The sequence below is a fragment of the Aquila chrysaetos genome, chromosome 2, assembly GCF_900496995.4.
Source record: "Aquila chrysaetos chrysaetos chromosome 2, bAquChr1.4, whole genome shotgun sequence".
Classification (NCBI taxonomy): domain Eukaryota; kingdom Metazoa; phylum Chordata; class Aves; order Accipitriformes; family Accipitridae; genus Aquila; species Aquila chrysaetos.
In genome coordinates this window covers 64,785,215-64,801,388 of record NC_044005.1, presented here as the reverse complement: position 1 = coordinate 64,801,388, position 16,174 = coordinate 64,785,215, and the positions used below count along the sequence as shown (strand labels likewise).

Genomic DNA, 16,174 nt, shown 5'->3' with positions numbered 1-16,174 from the left:
TAGTCTTTTAAGTCAGATTGTAATGAACGGGTTAACTTTGTTCATGAAATCGCATGTGGGGGTAGGGATATTCTTCACTTATCTAAGACCATGAGTACCGATGATTAGCATATGTAGAGAGACGTTTACAGAGCATGAATGGGACTTGAGTCACCTAAAGAACAGCTGAGGAAAACTTCGGCCTTCATCCCAACAACCACCAGAAGGCAAATTACGACCACTTAACACCTGATGGCACAAGATACCGAAGATACCAGCCAGCCATCACGTATCAGGGACTAAAAAGACTGTATAAATAAAGAGGCTCTTCCCCTGTTTGAGTGCGAGCTTGTGGCGGAGCACTGTCTCCCCGGCCGCCCAGCGCTGTTTTGCTCTTTTATCGCTTGCTAATAAATTCGATCTTTTATTTAATACAAATTGGCTCCTCCAATTTGTCACGAGCGTCTATAACAAACTTGGTGCTGTGACTCGGATCCAGGTTCTTTGGTGCGGGCCCTTTCAAGCGGGGAGGCGCCCTATCCCTGGATAGCCCCGTCTTGAAGAGGTGCTGCCGCCATACCCTGGACCCACGAACCCCTCTAAATTACGATAACTGAGCAAAAGAACCTGCAGGACCCCTTAAATTTTGTGCACGAAGACCAAACGAAGACCCCAGGAGCGGGTGAGTATATAAAGCGTGAGCCGTTTGGTTGGGGTGGTTATCCCGAGGTGCGATTGTGTGAGAGGTCTCTCTGAGATCACACGAGTGCGGACCCTCCAGTAGTGCAGTTCTCGTAGCCCGCGAGGGAGCGAGTCACGACCGAGGGGAAGTGAGTGTGTGTGTGTGGATAAAGGCACCTCGGAAGATGGGACAGAGGAAAAGCAAGCCCTCTGGACCCATGGGGATGGGGAAGGGAAGTAAGTTACCAGACATACCCCCGGACAGTCCCCTAAGCCTGATGTTAAGATATTGAGACAGTTCACCAAGGAAAAAGGATAGGTCTAAGGAAAAAGATGATTAGTTATTGTATTGAGATTTGGGGTGGAAAACCTCCCAGCAATCCTCATGTACTCTCGCCTGTGTTCAGGTCCTCTGAGGATTGGGTGTGTCAACAATTAAATATATGGGTAAACAATAAAAGACCACCAGCCAGCCCAGAGGAAAGTGAATATGCTGCCTTATGGATTTCCCAATCCTGGGAAATGTCATTCCTCTTTGCCTTAAGGGAAAACAGACCAGATAAACTTCTAAAAGATGCTGAGGACCCCCTTTGGCCCCCTCCCTATGCCCCTCAGGCCCCTCCTCCTCAGGACCCACTCCAAGGCCAGGAAATAGCCCAGGCCCCTCAACCCCGGCACCCCCTCCCAGAAGGTCTGCACGTAATAAAATACGAAGAAAGGAAAGATTGTTCTTTCTTCGGGAAATGTTGGTGCCTGGTGAGGATGAACAGGGGGGACCGGGAACGGGGTATGTGGCAGTCCCCCTTAATACAGGGGATGTAAAAAATTTAAGAAGGAAATGGGGAATCTGTTAGATGATCCCCTGGGGGTAGCCGAAAGGTTGGATCAATTCTTGGGACTGAATTTGTACACGTGGGATGAATTACAGTCTATCCTGGGCATATTATTTACCGTAGAAGAAAGGGACAAGATTAGGGGGGCTGGGATGAGACTCTGGGACCAACAACATCAGGCTGGCCCGGCGACGGATCAAAAATAGCCCTTAAATCGGCCAAACTGGAATAATCAGGATCCGACTCACAGGAAAAAGATGATACCCCAATGGAATGGCTTGATTGAACCATTTGAGGTGGTTATTAAGAACCCCGAGATTCCAGTGAGAGTTAAACAATATCCCTTATCTAATGAAGGGAGAAGGGGACTAAAACCTGAGATTAAAAGACTATTGGGAAAGGGGGTACTCGAACCCTGCATGTCCCCCTTTAATACCCCGATTTTACCAGTAAAAAAATCTGATGGTAGCTATCGGTTGGTGCATGACCTAAGGGAAATCAATGGACTGTCAGCCGGTTCCCGGTAGTGACAAACCCACACACCCTGCTGAGTCAATTGGGACCCGAGAACCAATGGTATAGCGTAATAGATCTTAAGGATGCATTCTGGTCATGCCCTCTAAAGGAGGAATGTAGAGATTATTTTGCCTTCGAGTGGGAAGACCCAGACACTCATAGGAGACAGCAGTTAAGGTGGACTGTACTCCCCCAGGAGTTTACAGAATCCCCAAACTTATTTGGACAAGCCCTAGAACGGGTTCTACGGGAATACCAACTGCAGGATGGAGTTGTACTAATACAGTATGTAGATGACTTATTGTTAGCAGGAGAAAATCAAGAAACAGTCAGAAAAGAAAGCATACGGTTGTTAAATTTCTTGGGCCTTTAAGGCCTCAAGGTATCACGGCCAAAACTACAGTTTGTGGAAAAGGAGGTGAAATATTTAGGACACTGGATAAGCAAGGGGACTAAGAAGTTGGACCCCGAACGAGTAAATGGAATTTTATCACTGAAAGCCCCGAGGAGTAAACGACAGATTAGACAATTGTTGGGACTATTTGGGTATTGTAGGCAGTAGATTGAAAACTTTAGTGCGAAAACACGATTTTTGTATCAAAAGTTAACTATGGATGGGTTGCTTAAATGGACCCCGGAGGATGAAGAGAGATTAGAGGGTCTCAAGGCCGATCTAGTTAACGCCCCTGTCTTGAGTCTGCCTGATGTGAAAAGACCCTTTTATTTATTTGTGTCCACTGAGGAGGGGACAGCATACGGGGTTTTGACCCAGGAGTGGACAGGAAAAAAAGAGACCCGTGGGGTACATTTCCAAATTATTAGACCCCGTCGGTAGAGGGTGGCCCACCTGTTTACAAGCAGTTGTTGCTGTAGCCCTGATAGTGGAAGAAGCAAATAAGATAACGTTTAGAAGTGAATTAAGGGTGTTCTCCCCTTATAATTGAGGGGATCTCCAACAAAAAGCTGAAAAATGGATCACCGATGCTAAGCTTTTAAAATATAAGGGGATCCTAATCCATTCCCCTAAATTGGAGATCGGAACAACGAACTTGCAAAATTTGGAGCAATTTTTGTATGGGAGTCCTGAAGAAAAATTAACACATAATTGCCTTCAGACCATTGAAGAACAAACAAAAATTAGGCTAGATCTGGAAGAAGTAGAATTGGGAGAGGGAGAAAAGTTATTCGCTGATGGGTCATCTCGAGTAATAACAGGGAAAAGGAAGTCAGGACAAGCAATAAGAGAGCCCAAGCGAATAACTGTGGTACATGTTAAGGGACACCAAAGAAGAACAACCCCTGAAATTCAGTGAAGCCAGGTGATATGGTTTTAATAAGAGCCTGGAAAGAATCCTCTCTCACTCCTAGGTGGGAGGGGCCCTTTCTTGTTTTACTTACCACAGAAACTGCTGTCCGAACTGCAGAACGAGGATGGACTCATGCAAGCAGGATCAAAGGACCAATTTGGAGTTCTCATTGAGAGGCGACCAAAGACCCTGACAGCTTGAAAATCAAGTTCCGAAGAAAAGTGGAGGAGTGATACTGTCTTTTGTAAAAATCCTCACTGTATATGTTATCTTTATATGTTACAGGTGTAAACTTTGTAGAGAAAAGTGGTGGACACATTGCTCTTATGGGTATTCCCCTAGTGACATTTGCCACGAATGTTATAATTACGAACAGGAATTAATTGAGCAAGCATTATGTATGGGAATATCAACTGGAAAAATTATAAAAGACTCCAAAGAATGGTGGGATATTTTTGCTAAAGACATAAACCCTGAGAGGTGTTGTCTTTATGTAAATGCGTTATGCCCAACGAAGGCTGAAATAGTACAAGTATCCCGCAGACGAACAGTAGTCAGAGTGGGGTGGGGAGCTTGGGAAGTGAAAGATACAAACTGGGACGCATATGAGTCAAAGCAAAGTAAATATAAAGGAGGTTCCCCTGAAGAATACGACTGCTGCCGAGAAGATGGTACACCTCGCTGCTCTAAGCAACAGAGTAGGCAGAGAAGAGGGCAGAGACGTACTGCTGTGGGGATTAAGGTTGATGAACTACCTCCAGAGAAGGCTCACGGAGCCTCTTGACTTATTACTCCCAAATAAAACATCCTCAGAGCTTCCCCAAAGTCTCCCATCTCTCACCAGAGATGAAAACAAAAATCAAAATGATTATCAGCACCCTCGGAATACCTGTCGCAAGGGTAAAGGGACACCACTTTTCTCAAACTTGAGATTAAGCACTTGAATGATAGGACTGTTACTAATGCTAATAGAGACAACCCAAGGCAAAGGGAACCCCCACCAACCTTACAAATGGACGCTCTATAGGTGGGAGGATCAAAAAATACTACAGCAAGTAATTGCTGCCGGGGTCCCAAGCTTTAATCAATCCTTATGTCAGATCATACCCAGGAACCCATGTCTACATAACTTAGGCTTTTAGTTTTGTCCCAGTTCTAACCCTGGAAAGGGGTATTGCAACCATCCCGACTCTTACTATTGTGCTTATTGGGGTTGCAAAACTATAGCTTCTGATTGGATTCCTAGGTGAGGTACAGATAAATTCCTATCTGTAAGGTGGGGGTCTCATGGATGTACACCTGCTTCAAATGGTTGGGATGGAAGCCAAACAGGACTATAGAGTGGAAATTGCCCATATATTTATATTAATGCAACCAACCCGAAAGATCCTGCTTGGTTAACCGAGGGAACATGGGGAGTCAGACTTTGAAAACCAGGCGCAGATTAAGGGGGAATAATTACGATAAGGAAAGAGCTGGTGCCAAATGAACCCTCTGGTGTAGGACCAAATTCAGTCCTAACAGAGGAAGATGATAGTAACAGTATTGTACAGACTGCTACTATCCTCCCTAATATAGACATCACTGAAAACAATATCTCGGGCGTATCAACAAGAATCAATCCATTGTGGGATATGCTCCAAGCCAGTTATCAGGTACTGAATGCCACCCACCCTAATATAACTAAGCATTGTTGGTTGTGTTACGACATTCGACCACCCTTTTATGAAGCTATTGGGGTAGACAGTAGATTTAAAAAGTCCAACGGAACAAAGCCAGCTCAGTGCTTATGGAATAAGGAATCTGGACGTAAACAAGGGATAACAAAGTCCCAAGTATCAAGAAAAGGAAGATGTATAGGGAATGTCCCAAAAGACAAACGACACCTGTGTAACACAATTCACAAATCAAGAGAAATAACAGCTGAGTGGTTAATTCCTACAGATAATACTAAGTGGATTTGTTCCCAAACTGAGCTTACACCTTGTATATCCCTAAAGGTTTTTAATTGGATAACTAAATATTGTATACAAGTAACTGTAATACCTAAGCTTATTTACCATCCCGAAGATTTTGTTTATGACTATCAAACTACTCAGGCCCATCACATACAAAAAAGTGAGCCCTTGACAGCCCTCACGGTAACAACCCTCATAGCAGTCGGAGCTGCTGGAGCTGGTACAGGAATAACCTCCCTCGTACAACAAAATCAAAAATTTCAATCCTTAAGAATAGCAGTCGACGAGGATTTGGCTAGGATAGAAAAAGCCATGACAGCCCTAGAACAGTCTGAGTCTGTTAGGTCTTTATCAGAAGTAGTATTACAAAACAGACAGGGCTTAGACCTAATGTTCATGCAGCAGGGGGAGTTATGTGCAGCCCTACGGGAAGAGTGTTGTGTATATGTTGACCATACTGGAGTAGTTAAAGATACAATGGCCAAGCTACGGGAGAGGTTAGAAAAACGGAAAAAAAGACAGGGAAGCACAACAGAGCTGGTATGAGTCTATGTTTAATTATTCACCCTGGTTAACCACCCTATTGTCAACTATTACAGGACCCCTTATCTTGTTAATCTTATTTTTGACTTTTGGGCCATGCATTTTTAATAAGTTGATCGCTATTGTTAAAGGGCACTTAGAAGCTGCACACTTAATGCTGTTACGAAAACAATATAAACAAATAAAGGATAAAGGAATTAATCCTATCCTCGGGCGGGCAAAAGAAGTATTAGATCGATTTAATGAACAAAATCAGGATAAAATAGAAAAGGGGGGATTGTAATGAACGGGTTAACTTTGTTCATGAAATCGCATGTGGGGGTAGGGATATTCTTCACTTATCTAAGACCATGAGTACCGATGATTAGCATATGTAGAGAGACGTTTACAGAGCATGAATGGGACTTGAGTCACCTAAAGAACAGCTGAGGAAAACTTCGGCCTTCATCCCAACAACCACCAGAAGGCAAATTACGACCACTTAACACCTGATGGCACAAGATACCGAAGATACCAGCCAGCCATCACGTATCAGGGACTAAAAAGACTGTATAAATAAAGAGGCTCTTCCCCTGTTTGAGTGCGAGCTTGTGGCGGAGCACTGTCTCCCCGGCCGCCCAGCGCTGTTTTGCTCTTTTATCGCTTGCTAATAAATTCGATCTTTTATTTAATACAAATTGGCTCCTCCAATTTGTCACGAGCGTCTATAACAAGATGACTTGCCAATCATCTCTGCCGATGACCAAAGTCTTCCATAAGACACCTATTTATTTGTTGGCACTATGCTACCCCTCAGTCTTTCTAACATTCCTCCTAAAAGTCTCTGTCAGCTTATTTAAATACTTTTCCGAAGGTATGTCCACATGACTGAACACCTCATGGTCTAGCAGCCTTCCCTTACTGGATCCACATCACGGTACACTGAGGGTTCAGTCCAGCTCGGGCGTTAAAAGAGTTAAAGTTTGTATTTCCTATCAGAAAAGCAAACAGAGCCACAATCAAAATAGAGCTCAGTTTGACATAACATGGTCAAATACTGAAATGCAGAGAAAATGCATACAGATTCCCCAAAATCAACCTATCAAGACAAGCATTTTCAGTTGAGGAAAAGCTGAAAGCACAGTTCAAACCAACCCGGCCTTCCAGGTACCTTTGGGGCTGCCTTCCCCTTCAGACCTTCCTCCTACTGCCTGGAGGCAATACTACCTCCTCCCCTGCAAAGAGAGGTGTGAAGAAACCCAAGGTTGTAACAGACATATCAGAAGCTGTCCCAAGGCAGACAACTGTCAATCTGGCTTAAGTATAAATTATTCTAATCTCTTATTTAACATTGGTAGGATGTAGGGAAAAAAAATGCCCCAAATTTCAGCCTAAAAATCTGTGGGAAAAAAAATGCAAAGAGCACCTTTTTAAGTATACCCCTACAGCCTGAAAACATGCATACTTCCTTTATGGTAGGCCCTTCTACCAAGGAAAAAAAAAAAAGTTAAATTAATAATACATTTAAACAACACTCAACTATTGAATAGACACATAGTCCCATAAAGTAATATTACTAGAGACAGAGTCCTTTGTCTTCTCTTCAAAGCTCACATGCCACGCAAGCACTTCAAATGGCACATCAGCTATTTGATGACCAGCAAATAATATTAAATTATCCATGAGGAAGCTGTTATTACAGTTTAGAATTAGAACTTAAGAAAAAAGAAAGCAGTGCTGCATTCCTGTAATATTACAATGCGTGCAAACTAGAATCAAAACCAACAGCTGCTGCCCATCCTTCCTGGGCTGACTGCCTACAATGTTGGCAATACATGCAAGAGGATACTTTGAGAAAGACACCTGTATGGTTTCCAACAGTGAGGAAACCCCTAACCATCTTTTCACAAAGCTTGTAAACATCAGAAATGAGTGCTTATTCCATGAGAAAATGGGGAGGAGAACAAAAATTGAGGCATTATGTTACTATTCTTGGCTGATACAATGAAAAGGAAAATAGCCACATTGTGCCTCTAGTAATCTAAGGAGGTTAAAGCAGGATTTTTTCCAGTTGTGCAATTTTTTAAATGGTTACATTTCTAGAAATGTAGTTATATTCTGTTAGAATGTATGTAAAATTTCTTAAAATGCGTTTTAGAAAAATTGTACTGTAAGCCAAGAAAAACACACATATTAGTCAAGATTCTCCTATTTAAGAATTAAAAGCCTCTGAACAATTATCATGAGTATTTAGCATGGCAGATATACAAACTGTTCAGATTTATAAAGTCAGCTTTTAAACACTCCCCATAAACAAAAATGCCACACTAACAAGAAAAATATATAACCAAGCATTTTATTTATATTCATGCTTCAGAGGCAACACAGCTTAATACCATACAATGCCATGCTCAGCAATAAAAACTCAGGAAAATGAGAAGCAAGGGCGGGGGGCATCCGTGCTTATGGTGTTTGTCTTCCCAAGCAACCATTACACATCTCCTATTTTTTCCCTGTCTCACAGCAGAAGGGAGTGAGTGAGAGGCTGGGTGGGCGTTTGGCTGCTGGCTGGGGTCAGCTCACCACAAATAATAAATTTCCTGGAAGAAATGGAAGTGAGGACTTAGAGATCCTCTTTACTCTTCCCTAATCTTTCAAGGACAGGACAAATTGTTCCCCCTAGAGTAGCAGCTAAGTACAATGCCTTCACATTTCTTGAACAAATTAATCAGAATCCAGTTTCCAAATACAGGCTGACTAAGCAACTCAGTTCAGCAATCTTCACCGGTTTCAAAGAAAGGAGTGGTTGATATAAATGTTTCTGTCTATGTTTTAAGAAATATTTGAACAGATGCAAGTCAGACACTACTCTACAAACTCATCTACTTATTCTCACAACTTCCTCAGAATGTTTTACAAGTGGAAAACTGAAATTTACTCCACAAATCACGTGATAAATGCTTCAATCAGCAACCCATCATTCCATGATCATCTATTCTTACCGTATGACCAGCTTATGATTAAGATTCAGGCCTGTAATATCAGATTCAGTTTATTTTTTCAGGCCAAACTTCCAACATGCCTTTGGGCAAGCAAGAGTAACAGATGGCTCAGAGTAAATACATGCCATAGAACAAATGATGGGAAAGTCTAGGGAGATGTATAATCCACATCACTAAGCTACAATCCTAAACTCAGCATACAATGAAAAGGGAGAGCTAGCAACTTTTCCCCTCCCTAAAATATTAGATAGGTAAAACATTCTCTGCCTTCCTGTTAAAGGTATTCTTCTCTAGCATCAACAAGATTTAACAAGCCAGAAAAAGAACACTAGTTTTAATTTGCATCTCGGACAGATGTGCTCAGCTAGAGGCCGGCCACCAAACTCTAGTCCACACGTTAATATACTGAATAAAACACAGAAAACACCAAGTGCCCTTTCAGCAAGGACAAACCGGTAAATGCTCAAGCAGTCCAGCATAGCCACTGTAGCCTAATTAAGTCTTTCTTGGTTTCTCCCTAGCCAAATGGATTTTCAATAAACTATACAAAGCTGTGTGCAACTTTAACAGGAATATTCTATACCAAGTAAATAGAATAACCTCAAGGAACACAGGGCATAGGGATCTTTCACACCACTGGTTAATTCAGCGAGCACTGTTACCACAGAACTGGAGCATGCTGCTACTTCTTGCTTCAATCCCATTTTTAGGTGTCTGTGCAAAGTGCTGGGGTGGGCTGACCCTGGCAAGCAGCCACAGAGACGCTTGCTCACCCCACACCACAGTGGGACAGGGGAGAAAACAGAAACAACAAAAGTAAGAAAACATATGGGTTGAGATATAGATGGTTTAATAGAGGAAGGAAAGGAAAAAAAAAAAAAACCACAACCCACAAGCGAAGGAAAGGAAACTGTTCACCATATCCCACAGGCTGACCAATGTCCCACCAATCTCCAAACAAAAGACACACTGGAAGCAAAAAAAGCCCTTTCTTCCTCCTCTACCTCAGTTTTTATTTCTGCACATACAACAGACAGTATGGAATATCCATTTGGCCAATTCAGGTCGGCTGTCCCACCTGTGTCCCCACCCAACCTCTTGCCCACTTCCAGCCTACTCGCTGGGCAGGCAGGGTGGGAAAAAGAAAGCCTTGATGCTATGCAAGCACCGCTCAGCAATAGCCGAAACATTGGTGTGTTACCACCGCTTTTTTAGCTGCAAGTCTAAAGCACTATGGCTATGATGAAAGTTAACTCCTAAACCCAATACAAGAACATACTCACATTGCTTTGTGCAAACAGAGGCTATCAAATTCCTCAGAGAGAGATGAGCGCAAAGAATGCCCTGACTGTAGATCCCATAGGGATTGTGCTTGCAATAAACACAAAATTTCTCATTTCTGTGATGTGATGAGGTGTTTAAAAAAAGCAGGAACGGGTAAAGGCAGAATGACTGACTATTGCTCATAATGTAAGAATAAGGAGGTACATGATAAAACTGAGTATTAGGGTGAAAACAATACCAAATGGAATGCCTTTCCTATGTAGAACATAATTAAATCTGGGAATTCATTGCCACAAGATGCCAAAAATACTGTAAGTTCAAGCACGCTCAAAAAAGAATTAGATGAATTAATGGAAGCCAGATACCTTGGTAGCTACTGACCTCAACAGCTTAGAGGCAGATCATCAGTTACTTAAATCACTGATTACTGAAAGGTAATACAAAAGTGAAGGCATCACTCTATTTGTTTTGCAATTTTTTTTTTTTTTTTCAGTATATCGCTTAAGCGCCTGCTACTAGCTGCTACAGGAGAGAGACACTAGACAAACATTGTTTGAAAACAGAGGTACAAGGTGAGATGACAACAGAGATTCTGAGGATTACCATCTGGGGTTTAGGAGCCTGAAGTGTCTAAGTCTATTTCTGGGTCCAACCCTTGTTTCCTTCTCTTCTTGGTTCGGACATCAGCTATCATATTTCTAACAAACTTCCAACTACACATTACAGGTCATTTATTAAACTGCTTTTAATTAGATAAGTTTTTCCAAACTAGAGAGATTTTGCTTTTTCTTCTTTCTCCAAACATTAAAGCATGATTTGCAGCCTACCTGTTTTTTTAAACCAAAGTGTTCAACATCAACTTCAACAATTGGTACTACAAAAGAATTTACCAGGAAAACATTAAGCTGTTATTTGGAGTAATGAAGACTTCCAGCAAATTTTGTAGGCAGAAAGAGAAACCTGTTCGGTACTCAGAACACTAATATGAGCCAGAATTAATCACACATTTAACAGCTTCCAAATAAACTTTACATTATAACTATCCAGCAAAAACCATGTGCATTTCCCTCCCCCAACCACCTCCCCACCCCAACAGCAGCTCCTATGACTATGTAAGAGGAATAAAACACACAGGAAAAACATGGACCAGCCTGAGCTCAGTTCAGTATTTATAAAGGATAACATTTTTCAGAGAAGGAGTTGTAGTTTAACAAGAACCTGCAGAAATACACACTGTTGCTTTACAAAAGACAAATTTTGTATTAACTCTACAAGAAAAGATTTTTCAACTCTAAATGTTCTTCCTGACAACAGAATTAAGACTACACTTACTAAACCTGTAACTGATACAGAGATAAAAGGGACTGCAACTATTTTAAGGGCCAAGTTACAATTTACAATTATCTTGAAAGAACTATATCCAACATGGATAGTAAAACATATTACATTAAACCAGGAGTAAGAAACTGCAAAAACAGAGAATGCCAAGAAACAACACATTAACTGCAGTTTTGCAGAAAAACATCTACAGACTACAGCAAGTGACAATCATCATGTCATTTGTCATGCTGGAAACACTGAAAGACATGGAAAGACAGGAAACATTAATATTTGAAGACAAGAGTGAGGGCTTAAAATATACCAAGTTGTCCTTCCACTAGTCAGTATTAAAAGACTCCATTAGAGTACTGTTGTCTTTGTTATGCACCCTGTCTCTAGAAAGACACATACCAGTTTAGAAAGACGTAATGGAGGATAACAAAAGTGACCAGCAATGTAGAAGAAATTACCTACTAGGAAAGATAAAACAAACCCAGGTGAGATACGTTATTGGGAGGAGAAACACATTGATATATTTCAAATAAATACGTGTCAGCTGCAGGAAGGAAGGAGCAAGAAGAAAACAAAAGGGTGAAAAAGAGCAGTGTGCGCTCCTCTTAGTTTTAAGAGGAGAAAGCCTGCCTAAGTATCACTTCAGGTTTAGCTTCAAAGCAAGCTCCATAAACATAGAGCTACCAGAACAAAATATTGCCATTTGACAATTTCTTACCTTCTCTCTGATTCAATGGAACTAGTGATCTCACCTCTTCCAAAGGCCAAGCTAGCTTTTAGAGAAAACTTAGCAGGTCTAATATTTAAACTAATTTATACAATGCATAAAGGCCCTAGTTGGGAGTTGGTCAGTGTTCCCATATAAATGGGAAGAGAGTTCTTCCAAATATCTACACATCTAATTCCAGGGTGATGCAAGTTTACTCTGTAATGGCCAGAAGCAAGTCAGATCCAAAGGAAATTATTTCATTACAGCATCTGCTGAAAAGCACTGTGTGTTTAGACTCAGCACCTCATTGATATAATTAACATGTTCTTCAGATGAAAGCCAGCTTTCACCTGAACTGATGGCTGATTTGGTCTTCTTCCCCCTAAAAATTTATCTCTGCAACCTACCATGTGGATATACATAATCCTTGTTGCATCTTCTCTGGAATTTCTAACATTTTTTTCTACTCAATGACTAGACTCAAGTCAATCCTCAAGAAAATAACTCAGCTTGACTATTAGATCTTTTCTCTGCAAAAGTGACAGCTACCAGTTCCATTTCAATAGCGCTATTTCACAGTCAATTCTTTAAAAAGCCTAAAGATTCAAAAGGGTCTACAAAAATGTTAGTATATTAATGACAACAAAATACCATTCAGAACTCATAAAAGCTTTCAAATAAAGGTATTATTTTAATTCCAGCATGATACACTCTCCCAAAGCGCCTGAAAGGTAAGCCTTCGGATGCCAGAGATCGTCCTGCATTTCACAAGCGAAGCCATCAGTTTACCATTACCAATGAAAACGAAGCAAGTAGTATTCGAAAGGGAAGACACTCTACATGATCACATGCTGGTTTTTCATTCTTCGTTTCCCGCCCTCCACGTTTATTAATACCAGTACTAAGTACTGAAAGTGTTCAGGCCCGTTCAACACCTGTGCCGTTTCCCACGTGACAACACTCCTGCTATCCCCGCTTCAAGAAACCCACGGAAGCCAAGACCAGAAACAGACCCAGAGGAGACGGGACCCAGCCTTTATTGGTGACCTCGTACCTCCCGCCGAGCTGCGCGCCGGCCCCGGGGCACACGCACGCAGACGGCCGGACCCGGCCCGCCCGCCGCGGCTGGCCCTGCCGCCGGGACCCCGCCGGGAAGGCAAGGTCTGGCACCGGTCGGCGGCCTCGCTGCCCCGAAACAGACCCGCGCACCGGCGGGAGGACGCAGACGGCCGCCGGGGCAGGCCGGACCGGGCGGTCCCGCTCCTCACCGAGGGGGGGGGCAGACCGCGGCTCCGCACCAGCCGCGGCGGAGAGCGACCTTCTCCCCGTCTGCCGGAGCGCGGCGAGCTCCGGCCGCCGCCGAGGCCGCTGCCCGCCGACCGAGACGGCCGCCGCCGGCCCCCGCACCCCCCCGCGTCGCCGCCGCCGCCCGAGCCCGGCGAGCCCCGACCCCCGCCCGCCCGAGCCCGCCGCGCACTTGCCTTCCGGCCTGCCGGTTCCGCTGCCGCGAAGAGGCGGCGTGGCGCGACGCTGCCGTAAAGCGAGCAGGCGGGGCGGGGCGAAGCGCGGCAGGGGCTATGGGCGGCCGTGCCACGGTCCGGTCTGGTCCGGCCCGGCCCGCTCCGTTCTGGTTCCGTCTCGCCGCGCTCTTCACCGCCCGCGGCCAGGGCGTGCCTCTGTCGCCCGCCCTCCTCGCTGCTCCTGCGCGCCGCGGAAGGCCGCCGCCGTCCACAGGCCTAACCTGACTACGGGCCGCGCCGCCACCTGTTTACCCGCCCGCGCTAGCGCCGTCCGCTGCCTTTTCTGCGTAGAAAAAGGCGTCCCGCCGAGGTTCTGCGGCCGCTGCGCCGCCAGGTGCGCCCGCCCCAGTTGTTCCTGCGTGAACAGCCACACCGTGGGGGCAGCTCCCGGCAGCGTTTCTGCTCCCGCGTCAGCGCCTGGGGCTTTCCCGGACGCGGGTTTCCGTGGGTTTCGGCCCTCTAGGCTCTCTACCGGCTCGTCCATCACTGCTCGCTTAGTGCTTCCCAAACCACGGCTGTACACCGGAGTGTGCCTTACGTGCTCTTCCACACTTACTCCGTCTTCTGTGTTCCTGAGCAATGGGGTTTCTAATCCAAAGGTGACTTAGTAAAATGAGCTGTGCGGAGAGAGGGGGGAAAGAAGAATGAGCAATGTCAGATAATTTGGGGACAAAACTTAAGTTGCAAAGAAAAAAAAGCTCACTCTAGAGTGCTTGGGTGCCTGTACACAAATACATCTGGACTCTTAAGAGGCCTCCAGCTGGGTAACTCTCAGCAGTCAGATGATTTATTTCTGACTTCTGTCTTCTCAAGTGGCTTTTCTTGTGTTCTGTCTTGCGAAGCATGTAACGGCACTATCTTCTCAGATCACTGAACTGCTTTCATCTCTGCAATTCTAGCAAGTATTCTGCTCACATAAAAGAAGGCAAGCACTCGTGCGTGTATATGCCTGTGTGTATATTTGTACAGTTGGAGATGTTCAAAAACACACTCCCAAGGACATAGTAACATACTCCATCCTTTGCTAAAAGGAAGGAAGCATACACAGTTTAGAGGAATCATAAAGCGTGTGTACCGTGGGCTTGGTAGATAGTCATGTGGAACCGGTTATAATGTTTCTAGACCACTTAAAAGTGTTTGACTAGTCTCAACACTGGAAATCCTGAATTTTTGCCACTTCTATTCAGTTGTCACGTTATTGAAAATCTTCATAGGGGACTAGCAAGGAGTAAGTACTGTAATTAAGCACCTGTACCTTCATGCTAGATACCTCAGGATTTCAGTTTTTGTAACATAATTTTACAGCCATGGTCTCAAAGCAAATGGGTATGTTTTATAAATACAGTATTTTATATTCCTAATGCATGGATCTGTCAGGCAAAGTTAAATATAGTTACAAAAGAGAGCATCTTAATGTATTTAAAAAAGAGCAATCCTCTTATGCATTCTTCTAATACTCTTTTTAAGGAATGTTTTTATATTCTTTCTGAGTACAAATTTTTAATGGAGAGTAAGGACTAGTCATTGCCATATTGCTTTCCTTAAGGTAGGAGGAAATTCCGTTACAGACTTGTGAGTCAAAGCTGTGACTTAACAAATACTACAGTTCTACCCTTCCTTCCTGACTTCTTGAAATATGTACTTCACATAAAAGCAAGTTTCCAGCCTGACCAAACCAAGACTCTTTTTCTTACCATAGAGGAGAGACAGGCAATACTGAAGCAATATGTTGTTGTGGTTTAACCCCAGCCAGCAGCTAAGCACCACGCAGCCGCTCGCTCACTCCTCCCTCCTTCCAGTGGGATGAGGAGGAGAATTGAAAAAAAAAGTAAAACCTGTGGGCTGAGATAAGAACAATTTAATAACTAAAGTAAAATAAAATACAATGCTAACAATAATAATAACAAGTAATGATAATAATGCAAAGGAGTAGAACAAAAAAAAGGAAAAAAAAACCCAAAACCACCCAAGAAAAGACAAGTGATGCACAATGCAATTGCTCACCATCTGCTGATGGATGCCCGAGCAGCGATCTGCCGCTCCCAGCCAACTGCCCCCAGTTTATATACTGAGCATGACATTCTATGGTATGGAATATCCCTTTGGCTAGTTCGGGTCAACTGTCCTGGCTGTGCTCCCTCAGCTCCCAGCTTCTTGTACACCTGCTTGCTGGCAGAGCATAGAAAACTGAAAAATCCTTAACTTAGAATAGCGCTACTTAGCAACAACTGAAACATCAGTGTGTTATCAACATTACTCTCACACTAAATCCAAAAGACAGCACTGTACCAGTTACTAAGAAGAAAATTAACTCTATTCCAGCCAAAACCAGAACATGTGTATGCTTCCATTTGTAGACAACAACTAGTAAACTTTGCTTGTTTTCTAACAGATAAAGAGCAGTACAGGGATACTTAATAATGAAGGGTATCTTTTCTTTTTTTTTTAATAGACATTCAGGATGAATTCTACAAAGCGAGGCTTTGCAAGGAATAACTTGGCTTTGCAAGCTCATGTTACACATGGGTCTC

At 43.5% G+C, this 16,174-nt stretch overlaps 1 protein-coding gene across 5 annotated transcripts in view; it reads right to left on the bottom strand.

Moving 5' to 3' along the window:
- ASCC3 (activating signal cointegrator 1 complex subunit 3) overlaps positions 1–13,682 on the bottom strand; it is a 298,713-nt gene extending 285,031 nt beyond the window's left edge. For 4 of the 5 annotated variants that reach the window (XR_005933537.1, XR_005933536.1, XM_041127303.1 and 1 more), the window contains exon 1: positions 13,605–13,677. The gene's annotated coding sequence lies outside the window, so the exon portion shown is untranslated. Of the gene's footprint in view, positions 1–13,604 lie in introns of all 5 variants that reach the window. The other variant, XM_030038284.2, reaches the window with a different exon arrangement.
- Between the last annotated feature and the right edge of the window lie 2,492 nt (positions 13,683–16,174).